Source organism: Pinus tabuliformis, chromosome 6 (assembly GCF_031772625.1).
Source record: "Pinus tabuliformis cultivar Carrire ecotype Pingquan chromosome 6, CPIR1, whole genome shotgun sequence".
NCBI classification, from domain to species: Eukaryota; Viridiplantae; Streptophyta; class Pinopsida; order Pinales; family Pinaceae; genus Pinus; species Pinus tabuliformis.
The window spans coordinates 322,047,367-322,068,277 of record NC_142292.1 but is presented as its reverse complement, the minus strand read 5'-3'; the positions used below and the strand labels follow the sequence as shown (position 1 = coordinate 322,068,277).

At 41.5% G+C, this 20,911-nt stretch overlaps 1 pseudogene; it reads left to right on the top strand.

Moving 5' to 3' along the window:
- LOC149258594 (putative E3 ubiquitin-protein ligase RZFP34) overlaps window positions 1-20,911 on the top strand; it is a 115,613-nt pseudogene that overhangs the window by 80,280 nt on the left and 14,422 nt on the right.

Genomic DNA, 20,911 nt, shown 5'->3' with positions numbered 1-20,911 from the left:
TTTGTTTTCTTGTTTCATTCGTAGGTTAGTTTCACATGAAACCATGTATGACTCTTGAAACAAGCTAGGTAAAGTATAAGAGGCCTTGTACATGTATCACTACTTGGTTACCTGTCATACTGTCTCTGTATGAAGAACTTGTTACTTTTAGTCCATGATATGTCGAAGGAAAATACATATTGTTCGAAGTGAACCTTGGTGAAAACACAATGCTTGCGCGCTAACTAGTGTCACCTGCTGTAGTCGGTCATTTTTGGTTTAACCCTTGTCAGCTCAATCAAGTAGAGTAAGGTGAGGGGGAAAACCTTAACGAGAACTTCAAAGGTATAATAAACTACTTCTATGTAGGAACAACCTCTTCTGCTCTCAATAAATCGAGATCCCTCTTCCGCCTCTGAAATGAATAAGTGCTATGCATAGCTATAAAAAAATAAAAGTGAAAATGAAAAGTGAAAAATGAAAATGAATAAGGTGAAAGAAGAGAAAGGCTTCCTGTGTAGAGAGGTGATGCAAGTAACTCCGTCAAGGTATTGACTAGGCTCACTGGCAGCAGAGCCATGCTTGTGTTCCTATGTGACTCTGTCAGGGTACTATCCAGGCCTGCTGGTAGCGAAGAAACACTAGAGATGAAACTAAGACTTTGACGACTATACTGCTGGTGCACCAATATACCACTCAACCCCAATCAAAACAACTATGTTGCCTTGGCTTGGAATGTGTGTCAATTGATCAAGAGCTTGGAAGATGCTACATATTACAATCAAGATAGTGTGGAAACCAAGAGGAACTAAGAACTGAATAATACTTCCGGAGGTGTTAGACTTTTTCTTCACGAACAAGGTCCATTCATAGAGCTGGAGTTCTCCCAGCATGTCGCCAAGTGTTGTAGCGGCTGCAACCATGCTCCAAAATTTTGCCTTAGCTTTGTTTTGGAGACTCCCTACCAACTTTTCACAGCAGCATGTCTTACTTCATCAAGTACACAAGCTTCAGTGATTTTCTTGCAGAAGCACAGCCTATCCATCAGAACTTGTTGCGCTCCCCTCATAGGTTGTTCTCCCGGACTTGGTCCAGCAGCAGGCTGAGTAGCTCCCTAAAAAATTTGTGCAATTCTGGAGGGAAACTAACCTTCCCTCTAGAATTTGCATAATTCTATCTGGCAGCCTGATGGGCCCGAGAATTGCGCAATTCTACCAGTCAGGCTTCATCCAGAAAATTGTGCAATTCTTCCCAGCAGGGCTACTCAGCCCAAGAATTGCGCAATCCTGGGCAGCAGTCAGATGCTTTGCCTAGAAATTGCGCAAATCTCTTGGGCAGCCAACCCAGCTCCCTTCCAGAAATGTGCATTTTCTCCTAGCAGTTGAGAAGTCTCTTGCATGTGCAGTTGAGTTGACCAGTTCCCTCCGGGACCAAGCAAAACTGACTTTCATTCATGAGCTGCATCTCCCAAGGCAGCATGCAAAGACATCCCTTGTTTCAAGGATCTATTTTTATCAGTTGGAGGTTACATGAAAATATCATTTCAGAAACCTCCCACCAAGTATCGCTTTCCTTAGATTTGTGGCATGCATGTCGAAACCTCGATTTTATCAAAACTCATGATTCAGACACTGCAGAGTTCATTCCTCACATCGACCTTACAACTCTGACATCCCACATTGCATCTAGGAGTCGTCGGCACATTCAACTCAGCTGTTTTGGGGTAAGCTAGTCTCCCATGTTTTGTGTTGCATTTATGGTGCTTTTTGTGTTTTTCTTCATATGAATGTTGTCTGCTTGATTTTAGTGAGTGCTTGCTATCATTTTGATACATACTAGCTTGTACTAGAACTGTTTTAGTTTTCACTAACATCTCACTGCTGTCACATGCATGAAACTGTTTTTTACGAATGGTTGCCAATTCGGTGACTTGCCTCACCCACATGCATGTTGTTTCATTTTCTAAATCCGTCATTCACCATTTGCATGCACGATCATTCACTTATGCTTACACTCAGTATCACCATGCATTTTCATTCACATTCGCTTTCAATTGCCTGTCAATGAGTCTGGGCAGCCTTGGCCTGGAATCTACCCAACCAAGACAGCATTACACAATCCTGAGAGGGAAGGCTCTATCTTCCTCTCAGAAATTGTGCATTTCTTCCCAGTGACTATCCTCTAGTATTGCATTGCGCAATTTTGAGGGACAGTGACTGTTGGCCCAGAAAATTGCGCAATGCAATCACTGAGCCTGCAACCATTGCCAGCTGAGATTGCACATTGTGCAATTCCAGCAGTCAGCAGCTAGACTATACTGTGCATTGTGTAGTTCCAGTAGTCAGTCAGCCTCCTAGTAGCCTAGAATGTGCCTTGTGTAGTCTTGGCAGTTAGTCTCCTGACCTCCCAATGGAAATTGCGCAACCTTTAGGATTAGTCACACAGGTATGTTGCAAGTCAGTTCTCAAGTTCATTTTGGTTTTCGACTGACAGATTACTTGCCATGAGTATTTCCATGTCTCCATGTATTGTAGGTGTTCATCTGCCTCTCAGTAGCATAGGTAAAATGGTTTCCTAGAGAGAAGAGACAAAGACACCATTCAGAGCACACTTGGGATGCAGTCGATCAAGTGTCTATGAACTTGCCTACCCATCAAGACATCAAATTGTTTGTAAACAAGCAAATCAAGATATGATGGCAGCAACATCACAACAAGTAGCACCATGAATAGTAGCTAAAGTCAACAAACCAGATGCAACGAATGCAAGAGGAAGGTTGTTGAGAACACAAAGGTGCAAAAAATTTGCAAGCTCAAGCAGATCCACTTGTGATAAAAGAAACTTTGGAGACTCGGGCTATGAGGTGACGATGCAACATGAAGATCACACAAAGACAGAGAATGGAACAAAAAAGGAGTTTCATGTGCTGAAACAACAACTCAAGGAAGAACATGAGCTACATAGATGAGAGAATGTGTTGCAACATGAACATGTACAGCAGTGGGTGCAACATGCACTCACAGATGAAACTGTTCCCGTACAAGTTAAATATCCATCCCAACAGCTGGCATGGAGCAGATATGGTGAGTGGTGTTGTTGATCTCATGCAAGGGAATTTAGCAGCATGCATGTCATTGTGTGCATGCATGCAATTCCACCCATTCAACACACTCACCAAGGAAAAGACAATAAGCAAGTCCAACTGGAGCTGACCATGTAGTTGACAGTTGATGCACATGACCAACAACACACATTAGAAGATCAACATGGACATTATGCATGAGTGTGTTGCTGGTTCGGTTGCACCCAAGAAGACCATGCGCATGTTTGCAGACGAGTTGGATGGAGGAGCCAAACCAATGCACCAGGATGCAATGGAGGCAAGAGTTCGCTTCAACAATATGTCACTATGGAGTGCATGCACACCATCACGGATGACCAAGCTTGGCATCAGATCACCACCTTCACCATCACAAGCATGTCAAAGAGTTGGTCTCACCACAATGGATTGAGTGTCGGCGATGTCTTGCATGGCTTGCTCAAGCCATTTTGTCTCACATGGGAACATGTGCATTATAATGTAACACCTTGTCAAGTGTAAGTAAAGTGTCGATAGTTGGATGGAACATGTTATCCCTCAGAAGTATTCCTTAGAAGTTATCAAAAGAAGGAATAATCCGAGGTAACCACGAACCTAATCTTTTAGACTCGGGTTCTAGCCAACCTAAGTCCAGAGAGGGCTTTCTCTTTATAATTTAGCTTTTTTTTGGTGGGATTTTAGGCTAGTTCTTAGTGCTCATAAGGTTTTGAATTTGGTGGGGCGGTGGAATTATAGGAACAGATGGATAGAGCAAGACTTTCAAGCCATTGGGATATGGAGTCAATCAAAGGATGGCCTAACTGGATCAGATCAATCACTAAAGGAAGAGTTCACGGGGTAGGCTAGCAAAGCAAAAGGAAAATCTTCAGGTTCCAATGGATGAGGTAGTCCTAACCAGGGTGAAAGGGCAATGAAGAATCCTTAGAACAAGATCAAGACGAATAGCAGGAAGTGATCATGAGCAAAGGGAAACTAAGAATCCTTTACTATAGACCTAGGGGGGGAAACTACGAAAGTAAGGGAGAAATTAAGAATTCCCAGACTAAGATAGTTTAGTAGAAATCATTAAGAATGTAAACAGTCAAGACAGAGAGCATTAAAGCCAGTTTTGAAATATCATTCCTAGTTTAACATTCAGATCATAGAGACACATATGATTATTAATAAACATAAAGAGAAACAATAATACACATAAGAGGGAGAATACTTATTTGATTTCTGCTTTACACAAGAATCTTGTGAAATGTCTTTACTTTATTCCTTGATCCAGCAAGCCAATCCAATTTTGATTACAATAGCTCCTTAACTTGAGAATAAAATGTCTATAGAAACATCTTTGAATCCACACTCAATACTTCGAAGGGTGAAGTATTTATACAAAAATTATTTACAAAATATCTTCAAACAATATGGGAATTAATATAGGAAATCAAAATATCTTCAAGCATGAAGATAGAGACAGATGGAAAATTGCATCATGCTATCCCTTTTATTGTGGTTGTGCTGGCTGTTGCAGCTCAAATTTCGAGCTCTTTAAGCTGGCTGATATGTGTACACTGGAACCACTTTTGTCCTTAACCTTTGACTGATACTCTTTACCTGTTACTCTTTGACCCTGTTTAATTGTCTTTTCACCTGCCTTCAGATTTACTGTGGTAACTTATAGTAAATCTGTCAATTTTACCCACCATTCATTTTCAAGCAACTTTACCTTGAGCATCTTTCTATATATCTCATCTGCCTCAGTGTATTTGGCAAAATTTGGCCTGATGAAAGATAGATGCTTCACTTCATGCTCTAGGAAGAACATATTTTCTAAAGTAACATATAATACTTTCCCTGTTGGCAATGCTTTGACTCCTGAAGTGCTTGCTTGTTCTCTGAACAATTTCTCTAGTCTGTCAATATAATCCACTTGGGTCATAAGTTTGTCATTGATTACCCTGGGATTGGGAAGGCCTTTACATATCAGAATTTGAAGCTTTTCCATGAACCTGTCAATACCAACTTGCAATTCATGGCACTTTTTCTCTAAGTTAAGCATAAGGTTTCTTTTGGAGAGAACCCTTTTGATTTTAAGGATGGTTTCTGTTCTGTCTTCCACACCAAGCTCATCTAGTTCATACCTGTTCTTGCTGTTCAAGAAATGGATGAGTCGATTAGCTTCCTCAGGCTAGTCTCCTAGGTCTTCCTTTACCTTCTGTATTGCTTCGGTGGCCACTTTCACGAGTTCTGCTTGCTCAAATATTACTTGAATTGATGGCCAAATATCATTGACAAAGTCAATGATATTGGCCCAGAGCATCTCTTTAATTTCTCCTAGTGGCTTTTTCAATGTTAAATATTTTTCAAAGAACTTTATCCTTTCACCCATCCTTAAGGCTTTTTGTGCTTCTTCTTTCTACTGTATTTGGGCAAGTTCACAATTAGTTTCTGAGCTTGTCACTTTCTTCTGAAGCTTTTTTAGCCTTGTAGCCTGGATGGACATTTCCTCCATGGCTTTCACTAACTCTTTTGTTTTCTCTGTTGAAGTACCTGTAGTTGTAACCTCTGTTGTGATCGGTAGTGCTATAGCAGGTGGAGCTGTTGGTGCTAAAGAAGCTGCCAATGTTGAAGGGATTGCAGTTGTTATTGTGGGAATGGCAGCTGTGGAGGTAGTGGGAAATTCACTCTATTTGGACTGAATCATTTTGTCCAATTCTTTCTCTGTTTCTTTCTGGTGATCATTTAACTGAAGGACCAAGTCCATAAGCTCTTCTTGTTCCTTCTGAGCCTCTAAAACTTCTGTTGTTTGTGGATGATGAAGATGTGGAATTTTTGAGCTGTTTTTTCGAAGCAACTATGTCGTCATTCTTCTTTTTAATTAACCTTTCAGCAACTTTCACATCTTTGGGATCATGTCCCAACTCTATGATTAAGTCCTCTAAGGACTTGATTCTGGTATCCTTGGCCTATGAGGAGACCTTTTCTAGTTGAAACTGTGCTGATATATTATTCAACGAATTATGTAAGTAGTGGGCTGCAATGGCTTTGCTTGTCAATGTGGAATATACCATCTCTCCTATTTGTTTATGCAATCCAATCTGGTCAATAGGATGTATGTCCTTTGCCATCACTTCAAAATGTGTCTTCTGGTAGTCAGCTGCTGATCTGGGCTGCTGAGTGGTGGGCTTCAGGAAAGTCATATGCATTTTGCCTTCTTTCACATCAAAGGTTGACATAAGCCTTGTTTGGTTGGTGGTGTTAACACCCAGGTTGTTCCCTATGACTCCCAAGGGAATACGGCCGGGGTAACCACTAACCAATCTTTTAATCACTGTTTCTAGCCAAACTGTGATCAGAGAGGGCTCTCTCTTTATGATTTGTATCTGTAAGGATAATGTTTTAGGCTAGGTATTGAGCACAGGTTTTGTTTATATTTTGGTTGAAGAATTCCTTTCAGGTCTCTGTGATGTAGTCCCCAAAGAGTTAAGTGTCATTGGGCAATGGAGTCTGTGGCTGTAGGTGTCCAGAAACTTTGAGATGAACCGGTGAAACTTACAGGGCCATTTGGATGTTTTATAGAACAAATTTTGATTAATAACAGGAAACAGGTAAGACAAACAAAAACGATGAAAGCATTCAAGAATTTTCACTCACTTTTTAAATGTTTCCACCGACTGGTTATGAGAAAAGACAGATGTCACAGGGGCAAACTTGAATCCCTGGGAATGTCTATCACAGCGAAAGATACAGTTTCAAAGTGCAGCAACTAAGAATTACACTTCTGTTACTGTATCTGAGGAAAACATGGATAATAGCTCAGTTTGAGTTCAGGGTAATCATGGATTAAGTCCTGGAACCATTCTTCTACTTGGCTATTAAGTGTAAAACATATGAACAATAAAAGAGAACAAAAGACTCGAAAACATGTAATACAGAGATTTGAGAAAACTTATTGTTTTATGAAAACAGTCTGGAATCCTGCAACATTCACCATCCACCACAACGCATCAAAGTACACCAAGCTTTGGAAATTCCATTCTCCCTTTGTATTATTTCTCTGAGAATCTTACAGCAAGCGAGAGCTCTTGAAAGGAAAATTACAACAACCCTTTGCTCTATCATGCGCAGGGGTTTATATAGAAATAAGTGTACAAAATATCTCAGGCATTGAGTCATCTGAGAGAGAGAAAATATCTTCAGTAGTGTTCAGAAAGTAGGCAGGGAGTTATTACAACGTTAAATGCAGAGTAAATGCCCTTTATGTCTGTCAGATGATTGTTTTGACTTTAAGGAGTCACTGAGTCGGTTACATTACTATGTATCGATCCTGTAGGTACGCATTTACTTTTGCCTGCGCAATGAATTTCTCGGCTTTGCCAGCTGCGTTTGTCTTTCCTGCTTTGTTGGCTGCTCCATCTGCTGAGTTGGCTCAGCTTTGACTTTATGACGCCTGCTGATTTTGCTGACTGTTCTTTCCATCAAAATTTATAGAAAAAACAGAAATTGATGCATGGCTTAATGTTTACAAAATTCTCTGGATGGCATCTGTCCACCATTCCTGTGTAGGGAGCTGATGCTTGAGGATGGCCTGCATTGTTTCTTCAGCTTCTGTATACTTGAAAAAGTTGGGGGCTACATCAAATAGATGATTCATTTCATTCATTATAAAAAGTAGATTTTCTATCTTACCATAGAAAATCTGTCCTGTGATAGGCCCTGTATCTTCTGAGGTGCTGGCTTTCTCATTTACCTGTGATGAGGCAAAAACATTCACTCTCTTGGCATATTCTTCATGGGTGAATAATCTCCCTCCATTGTTCAGCAAGCTAGGGAGTCCTTTACTTTCCAATACCCGAAACCTCTCAAAGAACCTGTTTACCTCAGTTTGCATATCCTGGGTTCTTCTGTCTAAGGTTTGCATCAGACTTCTAAGAGTAAGAACCCTCTTGATCATTTGGATAGTATCAGTTCTATTTGCGATTCCCATGATGGTCAACTGAGAACTGGTCTTATGATTGAGCACATTGATCATTTTTGTTGCAATTTCAGGCATGTTCCCCAACAAGGCCCTTGATGTTCTGATTTCCCTCTGTGCTTTTGGAATGAGCTCCAGTTGCTCATGGATTGTCTCAATGTATGGCCACTGGTTATTGATAGACTTACCAATATTGGACCATATCATTGCTCTGATTTCGGCTATGATTTTATCTAGCTTTAGCTCTTTCTCAAGCTCCTTGATTTTGTCTTTAAGAGCTTTGATTTCTTTGGCCTTCTCTCCTACTTCTCTTTTTGTTTTGTCATGCCTTTCATTCACCTTGGCCAGCTGCTCCTTAGTTTCATTCAGCTGCATCATTTGTGCTTCTAAAGCTTGTATTTCGCTTTTTAGCTTTTGCATGTCTAAGCTCTGATCTGTGCTGGTGGGTGCTGCTGAAGTAGATGTGGCTGGTTGTTCAACCTGCTGAGGTGGAGGTGCAGTAGTAGGAGCAGTCTCCTCAAGATTAATGACCTGTGGAGGGGGCTGAGATGTTTGCCCCTCTTGCGCTTGTGTTGATGATCCTTTCAGAGGTGCTTGTGTGGCCTCATATTGCCCCAATTTTTCTTGTGCCTTCAGAAGTTCTTTGTAAACAGAAATTAACAGAGCAGTGGAATCCTGCTCATACCTTTGTTTTGCCACTTCATCGGTCTGTGGATGGATAGTGGCTGGAAGTTTAACCTTCTTCCTTAGTGCAGCCATATCAGCATCTCTGATTTTTAAGATCTCTTGTATCCCTTTAATATCATTGGGATTGTGCCCAATCTCTATGATGATTTCTTCCAGGGTTTTGATCCTGTTGTCTTTGGCCTGAGAAGAGGCTCTCTCTAGCTCCAGCTGGGAAGCCGTAGCATTCAGACTGCTTGTTAACTTGTAGTTGTCCAAGGTCTTATCGGCCAATGAAGCATACACCATTTCCCCTGTTTGTTTATGCAACTCAATTTTGTCCATGGGGTGTATATCTTTGGCAAGGACCTCTAAATTGGTCCTGAGATAATCAGCAGAAGACTGTGGCTTGAGTGCCGTAGGCATAAAATGACTCAATGTCAGTTTGCCCTCACCTACATCAAAAGCAGACATGAGTCTCTGCTGATTGGAAGGAGCCATGTTAAGTAGGTGATTGTATAATTGAACTTTGATTGGGTCACTCCTTCTCTTAATGTCTATGAACTGCTGCTTTATGCTCACTCTTTCCTCTTTCTGCTGGCTGGAGGAGGTGACTTCCCCTCCCATTGTCCTGTCTAGTTCCTGCTGGGAGGAACTTGCTGAAATTTCTTGACTTGGTGGGCCCATGTCCAATGCTTCTCGGATGGCTATATCCTCTTCTGGAAAATCGTTGAGTCTTTGCCTTTTCTCTCCTTGATTGATAGAGGATGTCAAGGGAGTTTCTCTTTCCCTTTTCCTAAAGAGAAATGTGTCCTCCTTTTGAGGGGTTTGGAGGACCGAGGCATCAAATGTAGAGTCTTGCCTTGTAGGCATGACTTGTTCAGTGGTCTGGGGAGTATCCACTGTTTCCTTTTGCTGGGCAGGCGGCTCCTGCCCTTGTTTTTCTTGCTGCTGTTCTTCTTGCTGTCCTATGTCTTCCTGCTGCCCTTGCTGTAGTCCTTCTACTTGTTCTTGTGTTTGCTGACTTTGATTTTGCTGCTGTTCCTGCTGTTGCTCTTGCTCTGCCTCCATTTCCTTTTCCTTTCCTTTTTCTGATACTTTTCCAGCAACTTTTGTAGTTTGCTGTGGAGTAGTTGAAGAGGAGGCTGCTGCTCCAATTTGTGTGCTTGGCAGTGAGGGGACCTGTGCATAAAACTCAAGGTCAGCCATCTTCTTTTGATTGTTCAGAGCTCTTTGATCAAGCTCTTTTTGAGTTATATCTTCTTCTAGAGTTCCCCTTTTCCACTTGCTTTGATTGGCATATTTTTCAATTTTGGGGAGGCTATGATGACCGTAAGCAGACAGTTTATATTTGAGTCTCCTCATTGTGATGAAGTTGTTGGGGTCATAGGGTTTCCATATAAAACTGTACTTCAAACCAAGTCCCACCAATATTCTATCTGCCTCCTTCCACCCTTCATCCCTTTCATTGTAGACTAAATGGCCAAGTTGGCTCTTGATTTTCAGCTGTGCTTTCTTGCCTCTGCCTGAGAAGTGGAACATATCCACATAGCCAAACTGCCTGAAGTATTCTAAGGCAAATAGCCTCATGGGCACAAATTTGGGTAGTCTAAATGGGAGTAACTCACACCCATATATTCTGATGACGGTGTGGTGTTGGTAAAGATACCAGTCCCCAATACTGTATACTTTTGACAAATGTAGGCACCTTTTCATGTCCTCTGTCAGTCTAGGAGGAGGTGAACCAATCAGTAGAGTCAAGGCTGGATGGATGAAGAGATCAATAAACTCACAGTAGGTATATGGAGAGTAGCATGATATGTGGAAAACAGATGTCCAATATACTACTGATCTCAGATTGCCCTGTGCATCTACTCTCTTCTTTGGGAAGGAGAATTTATCATGCTGGAAGTATATGAGCAGATGATATAGGTAGGAGGTGTACCTAAACACTCTTTCTCTTGGCAAATTCATCAACTGTTCATGCATTTTGTCTGATATGTATGTTGCATAATCATAGTGGATTGGTTTCCTTCCTGGGGAGAACATAAGCATCATTTGTATAACTGTTTTATCAATATGTTCTATTGAATCATATCCCAGGATGGGACTGATCATGTCAACCAGGTCTTGGCCCAATTGATTGAGGTAAACGCAGTTGATGGGAGGAATCTGCAAAGTGTCAGCCTTGACGAAGAGCTGGTTGACCTTAGTGATTTGGGCCTCTGTGGTTCTGGCTCCCTGTACTATTAAATCAGCTAGTGACAAAGGGACCAACTTATGCTCTGTCTGGAATTGCAACATCTCCCTGATGGCTTCAGGGGTAATGAGGAACAGGATTGAACCTTCAGCATCTAGCACTGCTCTCTGGGATGCATCATAGTGTTCAGCAACTATGTGCACAAGCTCAGGGAATTGATTAACCTGAGGAAGTTTGAATATTGGGAGGAATGACTCCCAAATTCCCAGGATGTCTGTCCCCCTCTCATGTTTGATCTTTATCTCGTTTAATATTTGCAGATGGAACCTGCTTCTGCTCATCATTTCCTCTGCTATCTTGTAGTCCAGGTCTGCCAATGCTCTGGTGTCAAATGTTCTATTAGGAACATTCAGGGGAGCCACATTGAGGGCTATGGGAGCTACAGGGGGGTCCATGATTTTCCTTTGCAAATTTTACTCTTACTCAGGGGCTGTGTTACTATGCAGAGTAACAACAGCAAAGTTTCTTTGTAGAGGGATGGAAATGCAAGTGGGAGGTAAATGCAGGGTGTGCAGCAGTTGAAATGCTGCTTTATGGTAATCAAGAGCGAAGCTTAGCCCTTTTTTGGCACCTTTCAATGTTAAAAATTGGTTTCAAATGCGCCTGCCACGATTGCGCAGACAGGGCCTGGTTTCTTAGCAGAATGCCACTGGGAAAAGGCTCGGCTGGTGTTTTTCGAAGTGATAATTGGAACTTCAAGGCTTTGCTGAGGAATTCAGTGGTGAATTTCTGATTTTCGGCTTTCTTTAAGCTCTCTAAGGCGTTAAATAGATAATTGCAGGCGCACAGAGGATGAATGATGAGGAATACCTGGTAAAACAACGCGCAGAGGTCGTGACCGCAAGTTGAACTGGTGCGCTGGAGCTCTTCTGGTCAGTTTAGCAGGTTGGTAGACAATTTGGACGTTGTTTGCATGCAGAGCAGAATAACGACGAACACACAAAATGACCAAAAAACGCGAAATTTTGGGTGAAATAGACCTTTTTACGCTTTTGGCGCGAATATGTGCTGACGTCAGCATGACGTCATAGGGTGGGGTCAAGGTCGGATGACGTCATACTGACGTCATCGGGTGACGTGGCGCTGTCTGGTTGGTACACGGTGGCGGTGACATGGCAGGACAGGTGGACCAATGGCAGGGACAGGGAGGTCGACGGGGCAGCGTACCTGGGTGACGGGGCGGTGACGCGTTGCTGATGCGGTGATGACGTGGGTGGGCGGGATAAGGAAATCCGGAAACCAGCAGTGGTTTCATATCGCACCGCCTCCTGTACGGGGCGGTATCGGTCAGTAGTACCTCCGACGTATGGTGGTGAGGGCACGTCGCAGTGGAATGACGTCCTCCAGATACGGACGTCGGGAGATATCTATCGGTCATCGGATGGGCTCCGACGTCACGATGATCGTTAGATCTACGGACTTTGATCGGACGGCGGACGCGAGGCAGATGTGACGGGAGGTTAGTACAGGTATCGGTCAGACGTCGGAAGGGGTCCAACGCGATCAGGGCCGTCGGATCTGTAGGCCCTTGATCTAATGGTGGTCGGGGAGGTGACATGTGTGGAATATACGGATGAGGGCGGAGGCAAATAAACCTGCTTTTGAGCGCTTTTCTAATGTATTTTGATAAAAACAATTATATGCGCCAACCTTGGCTAACAGGCGGAAAGTGGGTTTTATGCTCTTTTGGCTCTTTGAAGCGGGTAAGGTGGGGTTTAGGGCCCTTTTTAAAGGTTTTATGTGCAAAAGGGGGTAGAGATAGAGGAACTGGCTTATGAGGAAAAGGGGTATTTGGCATAGGTTTATCAACATGACCTGATGTCATTTGATCCCTGACTTGTAACTTTATTGGCTATAATGCCAAGGGGGTGGGTATTTATAAGAGTTTGGGATTTATACACCTTGGTGTTAGTAATATTAGGGGAAGAGGCGATATGAGGATTTATACAATAGAATTAGTGTTAATATGAATGAAGGGAGCAAATGAAGGGGATCTCACTGAGTTTATATGAAAGTGATTTAGTTTTGAGAGTAGATCAAAATGAAAAGATTTTAGACAAGAAATGTGGCTTCTGAATGAACCAGAACCACCTAAAAACCATGATCTTTCTCCATAAATCTCAGCTAAAAAGAGAGGGAATGTTAGTGATGAAATGAAGGGGGAGAGGGAGGTTAGTCATGCTCCTGCTGTAGTCTTTTACTTTGCTGCCCATCATCACCATTCTTGCAATGATAGGACTCACTTTCTGCGACCCCAACTACCTACCCAGCTGCTTACCTAGCATTTTTTGTTTCTCCTTGGAGGGTGCACTTGGACTTGCAAACCCTTACTTGCCTTTTCTTTTCTTTGGCTTTTTCTTTATTCTTTTCTCTATCTATTTCTACCCTTATCTCTTCCAAGGTCCCAGTTTAAACTGTTGGGATCCTTTTCTTCTCTACCTAAACTAGTTGTCTGCCAAGATTAGGCTGTTTGGACAGACTTCTTTCTCTATTCTATAACACAAAATTGAAATATGGCATGATCCAGGTTAAACTGTTGGATCATCCATCAAAAATTTGTAATAGGGTCATCAACGTTTGAAACACTTTACACACCTCCTTGCTCTTTAGGAAATATGGGATCTTTGTGAACTCAAAGCAGAGCATATTTGGACTTTCTCTTGCCAATCATGAAATATGAAACCTATTGGTATAGGTATCCAACAGTGGCTCCACATGGGGATGGTTTTTCTTTTGAAAGACCAAGAACAGCAGGTCAGATTGCCTTGCTCCTTAGCTGCCCATACCAATCTTTGAAACTAGCTGCCTCAATGTGTCACAATGGTGTGCTTCTTTCTTGGAAGGCCTCTGATTCTATCAGCCTCTTGCTGCTTGGTGAATTACTTGGGAAAACTGCTCTTTACAATCTAAAACAGGAGATAATATGTACATCTGTATATATACAATGAATCTTTAGGTTCCACTCATGGGGAATAATCAAAGTAGTGCTTCAGCATCCTGCCATTGACAGGACCTTCATCCAAGTCAGTTTCGGTCAAACTTTTGAGGAAGTAGGTGTTATTACCTTGCACTGCTTGGACAGCAAATGGTCCTATCCATAAAGAGTCAAACTTTCCATGCTTTCCTTTCTCTTCTCTTCTTGCATCCCACTTTAGAACTTTGTCCCCTACATTGAAATCTTCTGCTTTGGTTCTTCTATCAAAGGCCTTTTTCAGCTTCTCTTGTAGTATCTGCATTCTGCTGAAAACTTGTTCTCTGGTCTGCTGTAAACAAATTATCTGGTTAATCCTTCTTTGCATGTCATTTGGCTCTGCTTGGCTTTCTTGTAGAAGTTTCATAACCGGCACTCCTAGTGATGAAGGAAATCTGGCCTCTAATCCATAGACTAACTCATATGGGCTGGTCCCAATTGATCTTTTAGTTGTTAGTCTGTCTGCCCATAAAGCGTTTACTAGTTTCTTGTGCCAGTTCTTTTTGTTCTCTTCTAGCACTTTCTTTATGATATTTATCAAACTTTTGTTTGATGATTCAGCAAGGCCATTTCCTTGAGGATAGTAAGCTGTAGAATGGCCCAAAGTAATGTGAAATTTATGGCAGAAGTTCACCATCTTCTTGGATCTGAAGGCAGCAGCATTGTCTGTTATTATCTTGTCTGGGCAGCCAAATCTAGCCAGTATATTGTTTTCCAAAAATTGAATGATTACTGAATCATTTGCTTGTCTGCATGGGGCAGCTTCAATCCACTTGGTGAAGTAGTCTGTTGCTGTTAGAATCCATCTGTGTTGCCCTGAAGATGAGGGATGAATTTCCCCAATGAAATCCAAGCCCCATTGTTGAAAAGGTCTCTCTGTTGCAATGGGCTTCAAAGGAAGTGGCAGCAGCTGTCTTTTGCCTTCAAACAGTTGGCATTTGTGGCATGAGGCTGTGAATTTCTTCACATCAGAGAACATAGTAGGCCAGTAATAACCAGCCCTCAATATCTTGTCCACGGTGGACTTCCAGTACAAATGTCCACCACAGTCTCCGGCATGGAATTCTTGTATGATATGGTTAGTTTCATTCTCTATTAGACAGTGCAGCAATATACCTTCATGGTTTTTCCAAAGTAGATTTCCATCCATCACACAAAATCTAGCTGTTTTCATTTTTAGGAATCTACACTTAGTTCTGGACAGTCCTGAGGGAGCACACAGGTTTTGTAACACATAACAGATATCAGAGTACCAAGGAGATTGTTCAAAGGCTACATTGATCTTTGGAGTCGCCAGCTCTGTTTCACTGTCCAGTTGGTTGATATCTAAGGCTTGGAAATTTGCTTCTGTCATTAATTTGGCCAAACCTTGCCCTTTTATCAGCTTTGTAGGCTTTATTTCAATGTCAAATTCTAGTATATTGGCAATCCATTTTCCTCTCCTACCCTCTAAGTTTTCTTGGGTGAGAATGTCTTTGACAATAGGACTTGGTACATAAGCCACAACATGGGAGTAGAGAATGTAAATCCTAAAGTCTTTAATAGCTTTGATCAAGGCATAGGCTTGTTTTTCCATTATTTGGTACTTTAGAGGAGCATCTCTAAGAGCTCTGCTGAAAAAAGCAATGGGCTTTTCATTCCCTTGGTCATCTTTCTGCAATAATACAGCAGCAATAGTATGCTGGGAGGCAAATGAGAAAATAATAAAGTCTCTGTCAAACTGCGGATTGGTTAACACTGGGGTTTGAGTCAAGGCCAACTTTATACTTTCAAAGGCTTGTTTTGCTTCAACAGTCCATTTGACCTTTGAATCTTTCTTTAGCATATTGTTTAGTAATCTGATTAACTCTGCTAAATTTGGGATAAACCTCCTTAAAAAATTGATTTTCCCTAAGAATCCTTGCAATTCCTTGACATTCCTTGGGTGAGGCATTTGTAGGATAGCTTGTATCCTATCTGGATCAATTCTTATGCCATTTTTTGAAATAATATGCCCTAGAAGTTTCCCTTCTTCCAAGCCAAATAATGACTTCTTGGGGTTTAAGGAAATACCATATTTTATGCATGTTATGAAAATCTGTCTCAAATGTTTCAAGTGTTCTTGGTCAGATTTTGAAAAGGGTGTAAGATCATCTAAGTAAATGACCAAGAAGTCATGAATCTCTTTTGCAAAAGCAATTTCCATTGCTCTTTGAAACGTTGCCCCTGCATTTTTCAATCCAAATGGCATTTTCACATACTTGAAAGTTCCCCATGGGGTTGTAAATGCAGTTTTGTCTTGATCATCAGGGTGTACTAGGATTTGATTGAAACCTGAGAATCCATCAAGCAATGATATCCTTGAAGCCCCTACTACTCTTTGAAGAATGTGATCCATTTTGGGTAAGGGGTAGTTGTCTTTGAGTGACACTTGATTTAAATTTCTTAAGTCTACACAAAGTCTAATCTCACCAGTTTTCTTTCTTGTAGGGACCAAATTTGAAATCCATTCAGAGAACCTAATTGGTGCTATGATACCAGCTTTGAACATTTTATGCAACTCTTTTTCAATGGAAGGAAGGAGCACAGGATTGATTCTTCTCAGTTTCTGTTTGAATGGTTTTTGATCAGGTTTGAGGGGAATGGTATGCTGGATGACAGAGGTATCATAAGACTTCAAGTCCTCATAACCCCAAGCAAAAACATCTTGAAATTCTTTAAAGAGATCAATGTATTTGGGCTTTTGATCAGGGGGCAAAGAGGCAGATAGCTTTATTATTTTAGGCTTGTCAACAGTACCAATGTTGCATTCTTCAACTCTTGCATCCAATGGCTGCATCTTTGGCTTTCTAGGGATGTCATTTGAGTCAAAAATATCCTCTAGTGGGGTAAGGCCCACAGGAAGGAAATTGTCTTTGAGTTGTATGATTTCAGCCTCAATGCTACTCATCTCTTCACAGTCAATTTGGTTAATTTGCTGAATGTTTTCTTTGTTGAAAATGGTTGGACTGAGTAATTGTTTGGCTGTTCTAGGTGACATTGGGTGGGCAGACTGTTGAAACTGTAATTGTGATGGACTTGCTCCATCAAATATTTGTGATTGACTTGCTGTCTCAAGCATTTGTGATTGACTTGCTGTCTCAAGGTCAATATTTAATCCTGTGAACTCTTGTTGCAAGGTTAAAAAGTTGTTTATTTGCATGTCATTCTCAAATACTTTCCACTCTTTGACATTGTTTGGAATAGAAGGCCTATATTTGACCTCTGCCGTGAAACAATTGTTGGGTTCCAATGGGAATTTGAAGGTGCTGGCAAATGTTGCCAAGCTGTGTGCATGGAGATTGTGGCCCCTTGGAATTTTTGTGATAACAAACTCGGAGAAAGTCTCTAATATTTCAATTACAGCAGACCTATAGGACCTCAATCTTTTGTCATTGGTAACAAAATTTCCTTTCACTTGTTGAATTACTAGATCAGAGTCTCCCATGATGGAGAGTTTAGGAGCCTGTAGTGATTTTGCTAGCTTTAGGCCCAACATCAGAGCTTCATATTCTGCCATGTTGTTAGTGCATCTAAACTTCAATCTGTAAGCCCTACCTTCTGCATAATCTTTCTCTTTATTATGTATCCATACTCCAGCCCCTGCCCCTAACTTGTTGACTGAGCCATCAAACTCTAGAACCCACAGAATATTTTGCTGAATAGGAGATTTAACATTCTGTTCATGGGATGGCAATGTGAGCATGAGTTGGGGTTTCTTTTCCCATTTGTTTTCTGGGATAATTTCATCACTTGTTTGACAGTTTTTGACAACTAGAGGAGGGTTAATGTGTATTGTTGGGCTAATTGAAGTTCGGCAGGTGCTACTTGTTTGATCAATGTTTTGTTCTTGTATGAGTGTTTCGGTCTTAATGTCATTGTTTGAGAGGCTTGCGCTGTCATTGAAGAGGATGAAGGAGTCTATGTCCGAATGGACAGCATATATTGGAAAATTTTGAGGCTTTTCTTCACTGCTGACCATATACTTCATGAGTGTTTCCCTATAAAGTCTTTTTGGTTGCCCAAAGACAGAGATGGTTGCATATGACATATCTAATTGCAGGGAGCCTTGGAGCTTGGCTCCCCATGATCTTGATAAGAGCATCCCGTATTTGGGTGGGATATCAGCAACTACCACATCCATTAGTATGGTTTTGTTGGGAAATTGAACCAGGGACACACATAAATCTTTTATTAGGCCCAAACATTTGACTTGACTAGAATCAAAGGAAAACAGGTCTTTGTATGGTCTTGTTATATCCAAGTTCAATCTTTCCATGACAGCTTTTGGCATAAGGTTGTGAGAGGCACCTGAGTCAAACATTGCATTGTGCAGTATTTTATCATGTACATGCAGGCTGACATAAAAAGGTAAAACCCCTGTGACTACTGTTTTTCCATCTACCTCTGGGCCAAACAGTAATTCTGGAGTGTCATCTAGCACATTTACATCATCTTTGCTATTGGTGAGCTGTAGGGATTTCTTTATCTGTTGCTTGTATATGTCATGCTTGGCTAGCTCTGAGAGAGGAATTGCTATCTTTAACTTGCCAATCTCTGTACCTAGGTCAAAAGGTTTATCAGCTTGGGTTTTGGAATCACGGATAACAGTTCTTTCTTTGTTCATTAAATATTCTTGATGGATTTCATCTTGATTTTGGAATCTGCCCCTTATACTCATGTCTTGAGGGGTAATGTTTGGGTTAGGGTGAGAGGACGGGGTTGCCATGGGCTGTTCTAGTGGGGACAGTAGTTCAATAACCTCCTCAACCCCTACTTCTTTTGTAGGCACGTTTGTGTTGTCAATAGGTTCAGTGACCATGGTTTCTTTGGACTGTTGTTTCTCCTTTATCTTTTCGGGCTGATTTACATTTACAGTCCTACTCCTTAGTTTGTATTGTTTATGGACTTCATAGACAGCAGTATCATATCCTTGTTTAAAGTCAAAGGATTCTCCTGATTTCGTTTGGAATGTTTTGCTTTCATCCTCCTCATGGTCTTCTTGTGTTAAGAAAACATGGCTTTTACCGTCCAGACCTATTAAGTTGATTTCAGGATCTTCATTGAGCTGATTGGCTGAGGAAGTTTCTGCATAGTTTTCTTGAAAAGGGGGTCTAATGTCTTGGTCAGCACTTGTTTTTCCTATGTTTGGGTTCTGCGTTCTCCTAAAATTTGGGTTTCTAGGAGGATTGCTTTGTGATGCCTCCCATGATGACTTTCTTTCAACTGATTCCACTCTTTCACCCAGTCTCTTCATGCTGTTTAGTATTGCATCCAACTTTTGATCAAGGCCTGAGGGCTCTTCTCTGAAGCCAGCCTTCTTTTCCAGCTTTGCCCTGTTTCTCTTGGCAATTAGGTTGGCCTCTACAGTGACTGCAACTCTTTGGGCTTCTGCAAGGGTTGGAGGATCTCTTTCTTTCAACTGATAGGCCATATCAGAATCAAAACCATCAGGGAAGTTATACAGGGCCAAATCAGGAGGGGGCCTTAAATTCTGGGGGATAGCGTTATATACATTGTTAAACCTAGCACAATATTCCAGAACCGTTTCTTGGGGACCTCTTTTAATAGTGTTGTATTCACCGAGTATGTGGAGTGGATCTTTCTTTTTCTCCCATCTGTTGGTAAACTCTTGGTACAGGACCTCAGGGGTTGCAATGGAATTTGCATTCAGGGATCTAAACCAAGTTCTAACATCCCCGGTTAAGCTTTGGACAAAAATTCTCATCCTAACACTGTCATCATCTATTTCATAGGTCTCAAAGTGGTCTTGCATCTTCTTAGCATGCTGGACAACTGTCAAAGGGCCATGGGAGTCAAAAAATGAGATTTTGGTTTGGTAGTCTTGAGGTAGAGCCGGTGCATTGGCTGGTATCTGCAGAGGTGCATATCTGTTAGCCATGTTTATGGGGTTTATAGGGTTAATAGGAACAAATGGGACAGCTGGGATTACAGGTGTAACAGGGTTAATAGGATGGGTAACAAGCGGGAAACTGGTTGAAAGAGTATGTGCAGATGGTGAAGATGGAAGAGGAGGACTCTGAGGGGTTGATGATGAACTAGGGGAATTAGGTGTGGAACGGAAAAGGACTTTGCAAGGAGTTGGAATGAGGATAGGTTGGTCTGAACTTATATCTGAATCAGCAGGCTTCTCCTGCTTTTGCTGTCTCCTTATGTTCTTTGGAATGATATTTGGATTATCAACAATGATGGGTTGATCAGGGTCAGGGTTTGCCCTAGTGTGCCTTGGGTTTCTTTTGGGAGCCAGCTTCTAAGTGTTCTTTTAGAACTTTATACAGGAGGTTATATATGTACAAGGACTAGGTAAGGATTCTGGAATGACTATATATGTTTCAAAGCTAGGATGAAGATTCCCTAGTTAGCTCTTCCCTAAAGCTGTCCCTGTGTTTGCAGAAACAGTCCTAAGGCCTCTTGGCTAGTTTCAGGCTTGATGGCAGCTTTGGAAGATAGATAGTAATTGAAAAAATGTTCGATCCCCAGTGGAGTCGCCAATTATGTTAACACCCAGGTTGTTCCCTATGACTCCCAAGGGAATACGGCCGGGGTAACCACTAACCAATCTTTTAATCACTGTTTCTAGCCAAACTGTGATCAGAGAGGGCTCTCTCTTTATGATTTGTATCTGTAACGATAATGTTTTAGGCTAGGTATTGAGCACAGGTTTTGTTTATATTTTGGTTGAAGAATTCCTTTCAGGTCTCTGTGATGTAGTCCCCAAAGAGTTAAGTGTCATTGGGCAATGGAGTCTGTGGCTGTAGGTGTCCAGAAACTTTGAGATGAACCGGTGAAACTTACAGGGCCATTTGGATGTTTTATAGAACAAATTTTGATTAATAACAGGAAACAGGTAAGACAAACAAAAACGATGAAAGCATTCAAGAATTTTCACTCACTTTTTAAATGTTTCCACCGACTGGTTATGAGAAAAGACAGATGTCA